The 12,506-nt window shown below is 41.9% G+C and overlaps 1 protein-coding gene across 9 annotated transcripts in view; it reads left to right on the top strand.

Moving 5' to 3' along the window:
- Positions 1-12,506, top strand: part of LOC121278997 (protein tyrosine phosphatase type IVA 3-like) — a 153,039-nt gene that overhangs the window by 61,439 nt on the left and 79,094 nt on the right. Inside the window, exon 1 of one of the 9 annotated variants that reach the window (XM_041189701.1) lies at positions 11,818-11,980. The exons of 7 other annotated variants lie outside the window; for them this stretch is intronic. The gene's annotated coding sequence lies outside the window, so the exon portion shown is untranslated. Of the gene's footprint in view, positions 1-11,817; positions 11,981-12,506 lie in introns of those variants that run through there. One more of the 9 variants, XM_041189704.1, reaches the window with a different exon arrangement.

Here is a 12,506-nt window from a genome sequence, read left to right on the forward strand (position 1 = left end):
ATTATACAATCACTTCCAGACTTCTTTCATTTTAAACTCCTTCCTTGAATGCAGCCCCATTTCATTGTATACATGTGGTGCTTGTTAACGGGTGTGCGAAGCTTTACATTAATATCAGATTTATTAAATTCAGTTTGACAACTACCCATGGTAACATATGAACTTGAAATAGCTAGTCTAGTCCTATAAATGTCAATCATTCTCAACTTATACAGATGCACTTTGTTCCCAATAAAGATTTCTTATCACTAAGATTTTAGAGACTCTTACGTACTCATCAGTTCTTAATGTTTCACTTATCAAATGCGTGCTATATCCAATAACGCACATGGATGCATCCTCTTTCATCTCTACTGCTCTTTCTGATACCATTCATACCATAAAGGAAGCATTTCTTGTTCTCTATCTTCCACAAAACCACGTTGAAGGGCTGAAATTTCTGGCTTTATCTTGCTGTTGGTCCTATTCATCATTAAGGATCTTTAGTATTATGACGCATTGTCATCGGGCTGAGTGTGACGGAGTTCACGTTCAATTGCTCCAGGCTTCTTAGGAAGCGCAATAAATGTTGATTTACGTTAATCTTCTGGGGTTTTTTATTCATTCAGGGGATGTGGGTGTTGCTGGCAATGCCAGCATTTGTCACCTATTCCTAATTGCCCTTGAGTGCCTTGCTAGGCCATTACAGAGGGCATTTAAGAGTCAACCACATTGCTGTGGATCTGGAATCACATGTAGGCCAGACCAGATAAGGATGACAGATTTCCTTCCCTAACGGACATTAGTGAACTAGATGGGTTTTTACAACAATTGACAATTGGTTTTATGGTCATCATTGGAGTTTTAATTCCAGGCATTTTTAATGAATTCAGATTCCACTATCTGCATTGTGGAATTTGAACCTGGATCCCAAGAGGATCACCCTGGGTCTCTGGATTATTAGTCCAGTGAAAATACCACTACGCCACTGCCTCCCACTGTGTCAATAAAAATAAGACTTAAGTTTGGCTATTCCAAAGTCTTAACTTTTAATTTTCTCCGTGACTATTTGATCTGCATCTTTGGCTTTGTTTTTCAACTTATTGCTGTTCTTTCTTTGTCATTGGACCATCCATGTTTCATTAATTGTTCGCCGTTCCTTTCGCCGTTGTCTTCAAGTAAGTCTTAGATGTATTCAATCCATCTTGCAAACACTTGGTCCCTTTTCCATGATAACTTCTCTATTTTTACCTTTGGAGATTAAAAGGAGGGTCTGACATGGATGTGTTTTTCTCCCCAGATTTATTCAATTTTTATAGGGAGGTGAGAGTGACTGCCCATGACATTAAGGCGACATTTGACCGAGTGTGGCATCAAGGAGCCCTAGCAAAAATGGAGTCGATGGGAAACGGGGGGAAACTCTCCACTGGTTAGTAATGTTTGGCACAAAGGAAGATGGGTGTGGTTGTCGGAGGTCAATCATCTAAGCCCAGACATCGCTGCAGGAATTCCTCAAGGTAGTGTCCAAGGCCTAACTACCTTTTAGCTGCTTCGCCAATGACCTCCTTTCCGTACGCCCCCCTCCCTCCCCCAATCATAAGCTCAGAAGTGAGGATGTTTGCTGATAACTGCAGTGGTCATCATTCGTGACTCTGGCACTGAAGCAGTTCATGACCATTTGCAGCAAGAGCTGGGCAACGCTCAGACTTGTATGGCTTGAATGTACATCAATCCAAGTGCCAGGCAATGACCATCTCCAGCAAGAGATAATCCAACCATCTCTCCTTGACATTCAGTGGTGTTCCCACCACTGAATCTCCCACTGTTAATATCCTGGGGGGGGTGGGGGTCACTATTGATCAGCAACTGAACTGGACTATCCGTATAAATACTGTGGTACAAGAGCAGGTTAGAGGCTGGGAATTCTGCTGCGAGTCACTCAGGATTGTGATGGAATGCTCATAACTTACCTGGATGAGTGTAGCTCCAACAACACTCAAAGCTCAACAGCATCCAGGACAAAGCTCACTTGATTGGCACCTCATCCGTCACCTTCAACATTCACTCCCTCCACCACTGACGCACAGTGGCAGCACTATGTACCAAGTACAAGGTACACTCCGCAGCTGACCAAGGCTCCTTTTGATAGCACCTTCCAAACACATGACTTCTACCACCTAGAAGGACAAGGGCAGCAGATGCATGAGAACACCACCCCCTGCAAGTTCCCCTCCAAACAACACACCATCTTGTCTTGGAACTATATATCATCCCTTCACTGTAGCTGTGTCAAAATTTTGGAACTCCCTTCCTTAACAGCATTGTGGGTGTACCTACACCAGATCGACAGCAGCGGTTCAGTTGCCCTTAAGTGATTCTTAGACGTATTGAAGACCTTCCTAGATTACAAAAGTAGGCAGGTCATGTTGGAGTTGTATAGAACCTTGGTGAGGCCACAGCTGGAGTACTGTGTGCAGTTCTGGTCGCCACATTATAGGAAGGATGTGATTGCACTGGAGGGGGTGCAGAGAAGATTCACCAGGATGTTGCCTGGGATGAAACATTTAAGTTATGAAGAGAGGTTGGATAGACTTGGGTTGTTTTCGTTGGAGCAGAGAAGACTGAGGGGCGACCTGATAGGGGTGTACAAGATTGAGGGGCATGGACAGGGTGGATAGGGAGCAGCTGTTCCCCTTAGTTGAAGGGTCAGTCACAAGGGGGCATAAGTTCAAGGTGAGGGGCAGGAGGTTTAGGGGGGATGTGAGGAAAAACATTTTTACCCAGAGGGTGGTGACGGTCTGGAATGCGCTGCCTGGGAGGATGGTGGAGGTGGGTTGCCTCACATCCTTTAAAAAGTACCTGGATGAGCACTTGGCACGTCATAACATTCAAGGCTATGGGCCAAGTGCTGGCAAATGGGATTAGGTAGGTAAGTCAGGTGTTTCTCACATGTCGGCGCAGACTCGATGGGCCAAAGGGCCTCTTCTCTGATTATTAGTTGGAGATTGCAATCTTAATAATATAAGATTTGCTGCTAGTGCTGTTCTTATTGCCGCCTTTGAAGAGAACTGCTAAAGATTTTGGATAGAGTAGTGAGTAAAAGTGTGAAGAATTGGCTGAGCGTAAATTGTAGGAAACAAAATTTTGTCCACAAAGAGACATACCAGAATGTAAGATCACAGTGTAGAATGAAAAGATCAATCAGGTAGACAAAGTTTGTTACCATAGAACAATAGAAAACTTATGCACAGAAAGAGGCTTATTCAGCCCATGTCTGCACTGGCCAAAAGAGAATTTTTAAAAAAAAAAAACTAGCCACCCATTTTATTACCAACTTCCAACACCTGATCTGATCTGATCTGTAGCCTTGCATGTAACTGCACTTCAGGTGCCGATCCAGGTATCTTTTTAAAGGAGTTGAGGGTTTCTGCCTCCACCATCGAACCAGGCAGTGAATTCCAGACACTGACCACCCACTGGATGAAGAAGTTTTCCTCATGTCCCTTCTAATCCTCCTACCAATCACCTCTAAATCTGTGCCCCCTGGAATTGACCTCTCTGCTAGAGTAAATGGGTCTTTCCTGTCTATTCTATCTAGGCCTTCATAATCTTGTACACCTCACTCTCCCCTAAGCCTTCTCTGTTCTAAGGAAAACAACTCTAGCCTATCCAATCTCTCCTCATAGCTGCAATTTTTAAGCCCTGGCAACATTCTTGTAAGTTTCCTCTGTACACTCTCCAGAGCAATTATGTCCTTCCTATAACGTGGCGACCAGAACTGCTTGCACAATTCCAGCTGCTGCCTAACTGGGGAAATATGTTAATATCCGACAGCAAGTGCGGCCAGGAAATAAGATGAGGGATTGGAATGGCAAAAGACGCATTTCAAAAAATAAAAAAGAATCTGATCGACTCAAAATTGGCCATGAAAACAAAGCTGAGCATCCTGGAATGCTACATCACACCAATTTTGACATACAAAGGTGAGTATTGGACAATCAGTGAAGCAAAGCAGAGAAGAATTGGAGTTGCAGAGTTGTGGTTTTTGGGGTGAATATTGGAGATATCTTAGGTAAGTCACACTACCAACGAAGAGACGCTAGTAAAATCTGAGACCAGAAGAACTCGGCTGCCCAAGATCAGGAAGAGACAGTTGGAATTTCTTGGGCATGTAATGAGAAATTAGTTAAGTCTGATGTGGATGGCAGAGATCGAGGTAGGCAAAGAAACAACCTTTTTATGGAGCCTTGCAAACAGAATGTGGCACCAATGAAGATGATCCTCACCTCCAGGACAGATTAACACAGAGGTCCATGGTCATGAACACCCTCTTAGGGCCTGGTAGCTGAAGAAACTTGAGAATGTACTATAACTGTCATGCAACTGAGGTTGCAGGGCTGGAGGAGTGTGACTATCAGTTTTTAATATGAGTCTTTGTGAGGTTGGGGGGGGGGGGCACAAGGGAGCAGTCATTATAGATCAGAAATGGAGTGAAAAGGACGTACTCCAGAGTAAGTAAGTTATGGGCAGCGGGATTTTGATGAATAAAAGTTTACAGAAAATGAGATCAGACCTGCAATTCTTAGAATGGCTGAGTCTGGAGATGATGACTGATTAGGATAAAGGTTTGAGTGGCAGATGAGCCAAGGTAAGAGCAGAGATGGGTGATGTAATTGAGTCTGAAGTAGGCAGGCTTTATAATGGAGATGATGGAGGTCTGGGGTTTAATGGGGATGTCTATTCAAAAATCCTAGTTCAGTCTGAGTATAGAGTTGGTGGAAAAGGTTAGCTTTGTGGTGTGATTATAGGAACTATTTGTTATCATTTGCACACTTTGGCAGGTGTTTTTATTATCAGCATTAATCTGATGATGTACAAGGAAGATTTCCTTCTCTAGCTAAACATTATGGCCATTTTAATCTATATCTAGTCCTGGTAAAGTATTACTGGAAAAAAAATATATAACCTCTATGCATCGCTTGCTCCAGTGGTGCTGCTGCTCACCTAATAACTTTAGCATTAAAATAAGTGGTTATTTGTGGTCTATGGGGCCTGTGAAAATACTAGTATCTAGTGTGATTGGATCTTCAGAGGTCACCAATTTTATGCCAGAGCGCCAAGTTAAAAGTGAATTTAAACAACTCTGTTGGTTAGGTGGTTAGAAAGATGAAGCTGTCCTCAGTGAATTTTATTAGCTGGTGGCTAAGTTGCTAGGGGGTTACGTGATGGTAAAACAATTCTGTTTGTTCGCAAAGGATTTGCGATGAAGTGGGTTACCTAGAAAAAAGTGGCGTGTGTTGCTTAAAACAATTAACACATGGAATATTAATTGTGTGTGTGCCATCTGAATGACATGGAGTTCAATTTCACTTTGAGAGGATGAGCATTTCGAAGAAAAAGAAAATGTAGACTTGGAGCTACGTGCAGAACGAAATCAGCTGCTCCAGTTGATCTTGTGCCAAGAACAAAGAAAGCAAAATCATTTAGGTTACAGCCTGCAGTATTTTGTTCTAGTTGCTAGTCAACAAGTTGCTAGTCAACAGTTGAGTACTCTATCAAAAAAGAATCCTCTTCCCAGTAGCATTTTAAACCAATAGTTTACTACTTATTAATGCACTCTTACGGCAATTCTATTCTATTTACGAAGGAAAATAAGACGATAAGACACTGTAATTTCATTAAAATATATTTTGCGATCAATTTCAATTAACACCAACTGAATACCATCAACAGACTTAAATGTACTAAAGATTGTTTTAATTGATGTAAGTTTGGTCCATTCATAGCTTTACAAATGACATTGAAGGTTATTGGTAGCTCTGCTAGTGAAAATAAGTAGAGTGGATAGGAAGGACCTAGGCCCCTCAATTTTATGCAACTCAATTTAAATCTCCAAATGCTTTAGACATTTTTTTTCACCTTTTGATAACTGATTTCAAATCTATTGAAGATTTATTGTATGAAAGTCTGCTGGTTGTATGGTTCAAATATGAAACCTGCTTGGCCAATTTTGGTCCAACTCCTATTAAAAATCCAGTGCATATCTGCCTCTAATGGATACTTCACTAGGGCTACAGCATAATTGGTATGAGAGAATGGTGCAGTGACATTGGGATTGAGACTTTTTTTTGGAATTGTATAGTGAAGCTTACTCTTCGGCCATGCCACATGTGAGCTCAGAGATTTCCTAGCCATTGTTTCTGTTCCTATCCCTGGCAACTCCCAGGCTAAGCCACATTGTTTGCAACTTTGGTGTCATATTTCACCTGGAGATGAGCTATGACCACATGTGCACGATACCATCACTTAAGATTGCCTATTTCCATTTTTTGATTTTGCTCCTGCTTCAGCTCATTTGTCGAAACCCTCATCCATGCCATTATCTCTGGACTTGACTGTTCTTGGTTGGCCTCCCATTTTCCACGCTCCACGCCCCATAAACTTAAACACATTCAAAATGATTGCTGCCTATGTTCTAACTCTCACCACCCCTGTTTACCCTTGTACTCACTGACCTATATTGGCTCCTAGATGTTCCCATCCTTGTTTTCAAGTTCTTACATGGCCTTCGCCCTCTGTCTCTGAGACCTTCCCTAGCCCTACACCCTCACCTGTGAATCCCCCAACTTTAATTGTTCTACCATTGCTGGCCATGTCCTCAGCTGTTAAGGACCCAAGCTCTAGAATTCCAAAACCCCATCAACTCTAATTCTTTACTCCTTTAAGACTCTCCTTTAAAACCCACCCCTCTCATCATGCTAATAATAATAATAAAAACAAAAAGCTGCAGATGCTGGAAATCCAAAACAAAAACAGAATTACCTGGAAAAACTCAGGTCTGGCAGCATCGGCGGAGAAGAAAAGAGTTGACGTTTCGAGTCCTCATGACCCTTCAACAAGGTCATCTCTCATCAAGCTGTTGGTCTATCTCCTTATGTTGCTGATATCAAATTTGATTTGGTAAGGCTCCTGTGAAGTACTATGAGATGGGTTTTGTAGAGCCTTGTAGATAGATGGTGAACAGGTTTTGGGGAGTCAGGTGAGATACTTGCAGCAGAATTCCCAGCCCCTGACCTGCTCTTGTAGCCACGGTATTTATATGGCTGGTCCAGAAGTTTCTGGTCAATGGTAACCCCGAGGATGTTGATAGTGCCATTGAATGTCAGGGAGGGATGGTTAGATTCTCACTTGTTGGAGATGGTTATTGCCTGGCACTTGTGTGCCACTTCTCAGCCCAAATCTGAATGTTGTCCAGGTCTTGCTGCATACAGACAGGGACTGCTTTAGTTACTGATGAGTTGCAAATGGTGCTAAACATTGTACAATCATCAGCAAACATCCCCACCCCTGACCTTATGGCCACTTATCATGGAGGGAAGGCCACTGATGAAGCAGCTGAAGATGGGTGGATCTAGGACACTACTTTGAAGAGCTCCTGCAGCGATGCCCTAGGACTGAGCTGACTGACCTCTAACAATCACAACTATCTTCCTTTTGTGCAAGGTATGACTCCAACCAATGGAGAGTTTTCTGCCTGATTCCCATTGACTCCAGAGGTGAAGATAATCGCTGGTTGCACAAAGTTCACCATTCACCACTCCTCAGATATTGAAGCAGTCCATGTCCAAATGCAGCAAGACCAGGACAATATCCAGCCTTGGGCTGACAAGTGGCACATAACATTTGTGCCACACAAATGCCTGGCAATGATCATCTCCAACAAGAGAGAATCTAGCCATCTACATTCAGTGGCATTTCCACTGCTGAATTCCTCACTATCAAGATCCTGGGGGTTACCATAAAGCAGAAATTGAACTGGACCAGTCATATAAATGTGGTTGCAAATGCTGGCCAAGACATGAAGAATTCTGAAGTGAGTAACTTGCCACCTAACTCCCCAAAGCCTGCCCACCATCTACAAGGCACAAGTCAGGAGTGTGATAGCATACTTTCCATTTGCCTGGAGGTATGTGATCCAAAAACACCAGGACAAAGCAGCTCGCTTGATTGGCACCCCATCCACCAGCTAAAAAAATTCACTCCCTCCATCTCTGACGCACAATGGCAGCAGTAAGTACTACATACAAGATGCACTGCAGTAACTCAAGGGTCCTTCAACAGCACCTTCCAAATCCACAACCTCTACCACCGGACAAGGGCAGCAGATGCATGGGATCACCACCTGCAAGTTCTTCTCCAGCCCTACACCACCTTGACTTGGAACTAAATCGCCGTTCCTTCACTGTCGCGGATCAAAATAGCACTGTGAATATACCTGCAGTGGTTTAAGAAGGTGGCGGTCAAGGGCAATTTGGCATGGACAGCAAATGTTTGCCTTGCCAGCGTTGTTTCATGGGGATTTTGATAATGTAAAAGCATTAACTCCAGGTGTGGTCAGACAATAGGGCTTTGTATTGCTGAAGCATGACTTCAGCCTCCCTTTTGTATTCTAGCCCTTTAGATATTCCATTAGTCTTTTTGATTACTTTCTGTTCTTCTTCATGACATTTTTAATGCGTTGCTGCCCCCCCCCACCCATCCCGAACGGCGAGTCTCTTTTAGACCTCCATTGTTTCCATATTTTCACCATTCAGAAAGTACTATGTTCTATGCTTTTTAGGTTCAAAATGGGATGAGTTAACATTTGCTTGCTGTGAAATCCTTTTGCTACAATTTTGCCTATTCACCTAATCTGTAAATATCTGTAATTTTACACTTCCATTTACAGCATCACTGGCAACATTGGCAAATTTGGATATGTGGCTTCTATCCCATCATCTGAGACGATCCCCAGTACAGATCTTCACGGCACCTTTCAAATGGCTTCAGCTTTTAACAACCTCGGCAAAATTGAAACAACAAAAAATGCTGGGAAATACATTGATCAGTTACCTTTGGTAAAGATCAAAGATGTTCTTATTTTAGGTGTAACCCTTTTTACATATTAAATTTTAAAGTTGATTTTTGGAGAACTCCAGCTGATGGGATGTGGGATTCTTGTGCACAATTCCCAAGTTGCACCATGTGGGGAGGAGCCAAGCAGAGACCAGATGCTTCCCACAAGTGGGGGAAGACTGAAGGGAGTTACTATAGTTATTCTCATGCACATCCTAGAGGTCAGACCAAGTTGTATTCAATAGCCTGGGAACACGTCACCAAAGACACATTGCAATCAAAATAATTAGCAGTAAAGTTAAGGTAGTTATTGAAACTACCTGATGATGCTTTGAGTTAGACTTGTTTATGTGCTCAAGGTTATGCTGAGAGAAGTTATTGATTTGGATTATAGCTTTGCAAAAGTTACTTACTGTCATTCAACATTTTGCATGTAATCTGTTTTATCCAGCTAGAAAGTGGTTGCAGTGGTTATATTGAAATCACTCTGTATCCATTATTTGTTGTAATATATACAACAAAATTAGTTTTACCATAAACAGTATCTGACCCATTGTTCCTGTGAGCTGCGGGCAGTGGAAAGCATTTTGATTTTCTTTTAGCCAGAATGCTCTACTCAGCAGATAAGTGACTCTGTTCACCATGAATTTATTTTTCTCATATGATAGATTACTGCAAAGTAACTAGGTTCTAAAAACAACATATATTTTAGAAACCTGCTGTGTTGACCATGAAAAGACTGTAGAGCATTTAACAAAAGTTTTTAGTATAGGTGCACAGCACACACAAGGTTAAAAGTACTGTAGGTATTGTTTTTTATCGGTCTGCCTAGCCTATAATTTTGAAAATCAAAGTCTAATATTCTACTCCTGTTGTTTCATCAAAAAGCTGTGTCCATTATACAAAGTTGGTCGTGGATCAGTAATTTTACATTAGATAATGACTGGATAGACTGCGTCATTGCGTGTCTGGATCTGTTCAAAACCTTGAACCTTAAGTAAGGCAAGGCTGCAGAGAAATGTAAGAACACTTTCAGTTTAGATAGCATGCTGCCAATTCTCATGCTGTAGTGTGTGTGTGTGTGTGTGTGTGTGTGTGTGTGTGTGTGTGTGTGTGTGTGTGTGTGTGTGTGTGTGTGTGTGTGTGTGTGTGTGTGTGTGTGTGTGTGTGTGTGTGTGTGTGTGTGTGTGTGTGTGTGTGTGTGTGTGTGTGTGTGTGTGTGTGTGTGTGTGTGTGTGTGTGTGTGTGTGTGTGTGTGTGTGTGTGTGTGTGTGTGTGTGTGTGTGTGTGTGTGTGTGTGTGTGTGTGTGTGTGTGTGTGTGTGTGTGTGTGTGTGTGTGTGTGTGTGTGTGTGTGTGTGTGTGTGTGTGTGTGTGTGTGTGTGTGTGTGTGTGTGTGTGTGTGTGTGTGTGTGTGTGTGTGTGTGTGTGTGTGTGTGTGTGTGTCTCTGCCCTGAGTCTACTGTTCTGCTGCTGATACTCTTAATTTGTGCATAGATTACTTCTAGACCTGACTATTTCAATGCTTTTCTGACTCAATATCCACATTTTACACTCCAGAAATTGCACATGCTTCTGGTAGCCTATCACTCGTGTGCTCGCTGACCTACATTGGCTGCCAGTTCAGCAAAGCCTTGATTTTGAATTTTCATCTTTGTTTTTATACCCTTCTGTAGCCTCCTTCAGCCCTGCAACCGTCTAAGTAAATGGCACTCCTCCATTTCAGGCCTCTTGAGCGTTCTGATATTAATCTCTTTAGCATTGGCAGGCATGCCTTGAGTTGTCCAGGTCCTAACCTCTAGAATTCCCTCCATCTCTTTCCTCCTTTGAGATACTTATTTAAAAAGAAATACCTCTTTTGGCCTAATATCTCCTTTTGTTGCTCGCTGTCAAATTTTGTTTAACATTCCATCAAGTGCCTTGGAACATTTTACTGCACTAATGGTGCTATATAAATACATGTAGCAGTAGTTTTATGAAACTTCCTCACCGCTCTGTGTCAGATTAAACTGGATAAACATGGTGTACAGACCATGCTTATCTGTTTATTGTGGATGCATATTGAATATTAATGCTTAAAGGCCTAAACTAAAGAAAAGTGAAATTGTGGGCCTGAAACTGCAGCAACACTCAGCATTTGCCTTTATCACTGTGGTTCTCCTTCCCAGGGTACACTTGAAATTTTCATAGATGTAATCAGCGCAGAATCAGTGATTGGACACTGTCTTCAACTGCTTGTGCATTTTTCTCACTAAAAACTATTGAAAAAGTTAAGACTTGTTGAATGAAGCGTAACTGACTTCTTAATGCTGCACTGAGTCATAATTTCTGCTAAACAATCTCTTTCCCTAACAAACTAATTTAGAAGTTTAGCATCTCATCCCTCCATTCTGCGATTAAACTTTCGATAGTTTGTAAAAAGAAAAAGTGTTTGCTGCATTTCAGCTTCTACTTCAGTCCCCATGTATTTTTCACAATCTTAATTAATTAAAATGATTTTAGAAAGTGAGAATATTCAGTGCTTTTTACTTCATGGTTTGCTGACTGTGAGAATTCAGCAGCCTGGTTGGTTGCTCAGCCTGCTTGGTGATTTCGCTGTTGCTGGGTGCCAGTGAACCCCTAAAGATGGCACCAGAATGGAATCTACATTATGATGGGGCAAACTGAAGTCACAAAATCCACTAAATCTTGTGGCCAGCTTTTCTTGAGATCAGCAAGCGCTGGTCCTTCACCACTGACTGCAAAGTCCAGACCATAATATTCCATCAAAGCAGCAAAATAAGATTGTTGATGCTGTTGTTATGACTGAGGGTAAAATGGAATGCCTCCAATTGGTTGGCTCAGTCCTCTGCCTATTGGTGGTAGTGTGGTTGCTAAGGAAACACTTGTTTTAGTGTGTGGTTTCCTATAGTGCAGCTGAAAGGGAAACAGCTGTCAGAGTTTAAGCATTTAGTGCATGCTGCAAAGGAAACTACAATAATTCAGTTAAAATCATTTTGATGGGTGTTTATCATGCAAACTGAATAATGTAGCCCATGTTATAAAGGAACATTTTATGCAGCTCAGCAGACTGGGTGCAAACTGAGATGAACTTTCAACCTGTGCAAGTGAGAATTTATTTTTTTGTTACCCTCGGTCTCCTCCTTAAGCAGCGCTTTGTTTGGACTGTTGCATTATTTTTGCTGCAGTTGTAACACGCTTTTCTTGGCTTCCGGACCTTATTAACAGTCAAGTAATCTTTCTAGCTAATTCATAGGGTTGCAACCCCTAGAATCATGTCCATTGAAACAGTATTCCTGCTTGAAAGTCCAGAATTATTGGTATCTGAAATGAATTCCCAGATTAAGCAATTTCCACCAAGCTGATTTCTTAAGGAATGCTGAATATCTGTCTCAGAATAGGATTTTGGCCTATCTCCATCTATGTATATTACTAGTGTTGTTTGCAAAATACTGCTTCTTGCATAATTGGGCTCACAGAATTTTGGTAATTTAGGTGAGGTTAATTAAGGAACTGAACTGAGCATGATCTGTCTGTTATGGAGGAATTCCTTTTAATTCCATACTGCGACGTTCTTAAACTGACTCTCAAAAGCATGTGTAATGCACACAGGCTTAATTTTGTAGAAGCAGG

Source organism: Carcharodon carcharias, chromosome 6 (genome assembly GCF_017639515.1).
Source record: "Carcharodon carcharias isolate sCarCar2 chromosome 6, sCarCar2.pri, whole genome shotgun sequence".
NCBI classification, from domain to species: Eukaryota; Metazoa; Chordata; class Chondrichthyes; order Lamniformes; family Lamnidae; genus Carcharodon; species Carcharodon carcharias.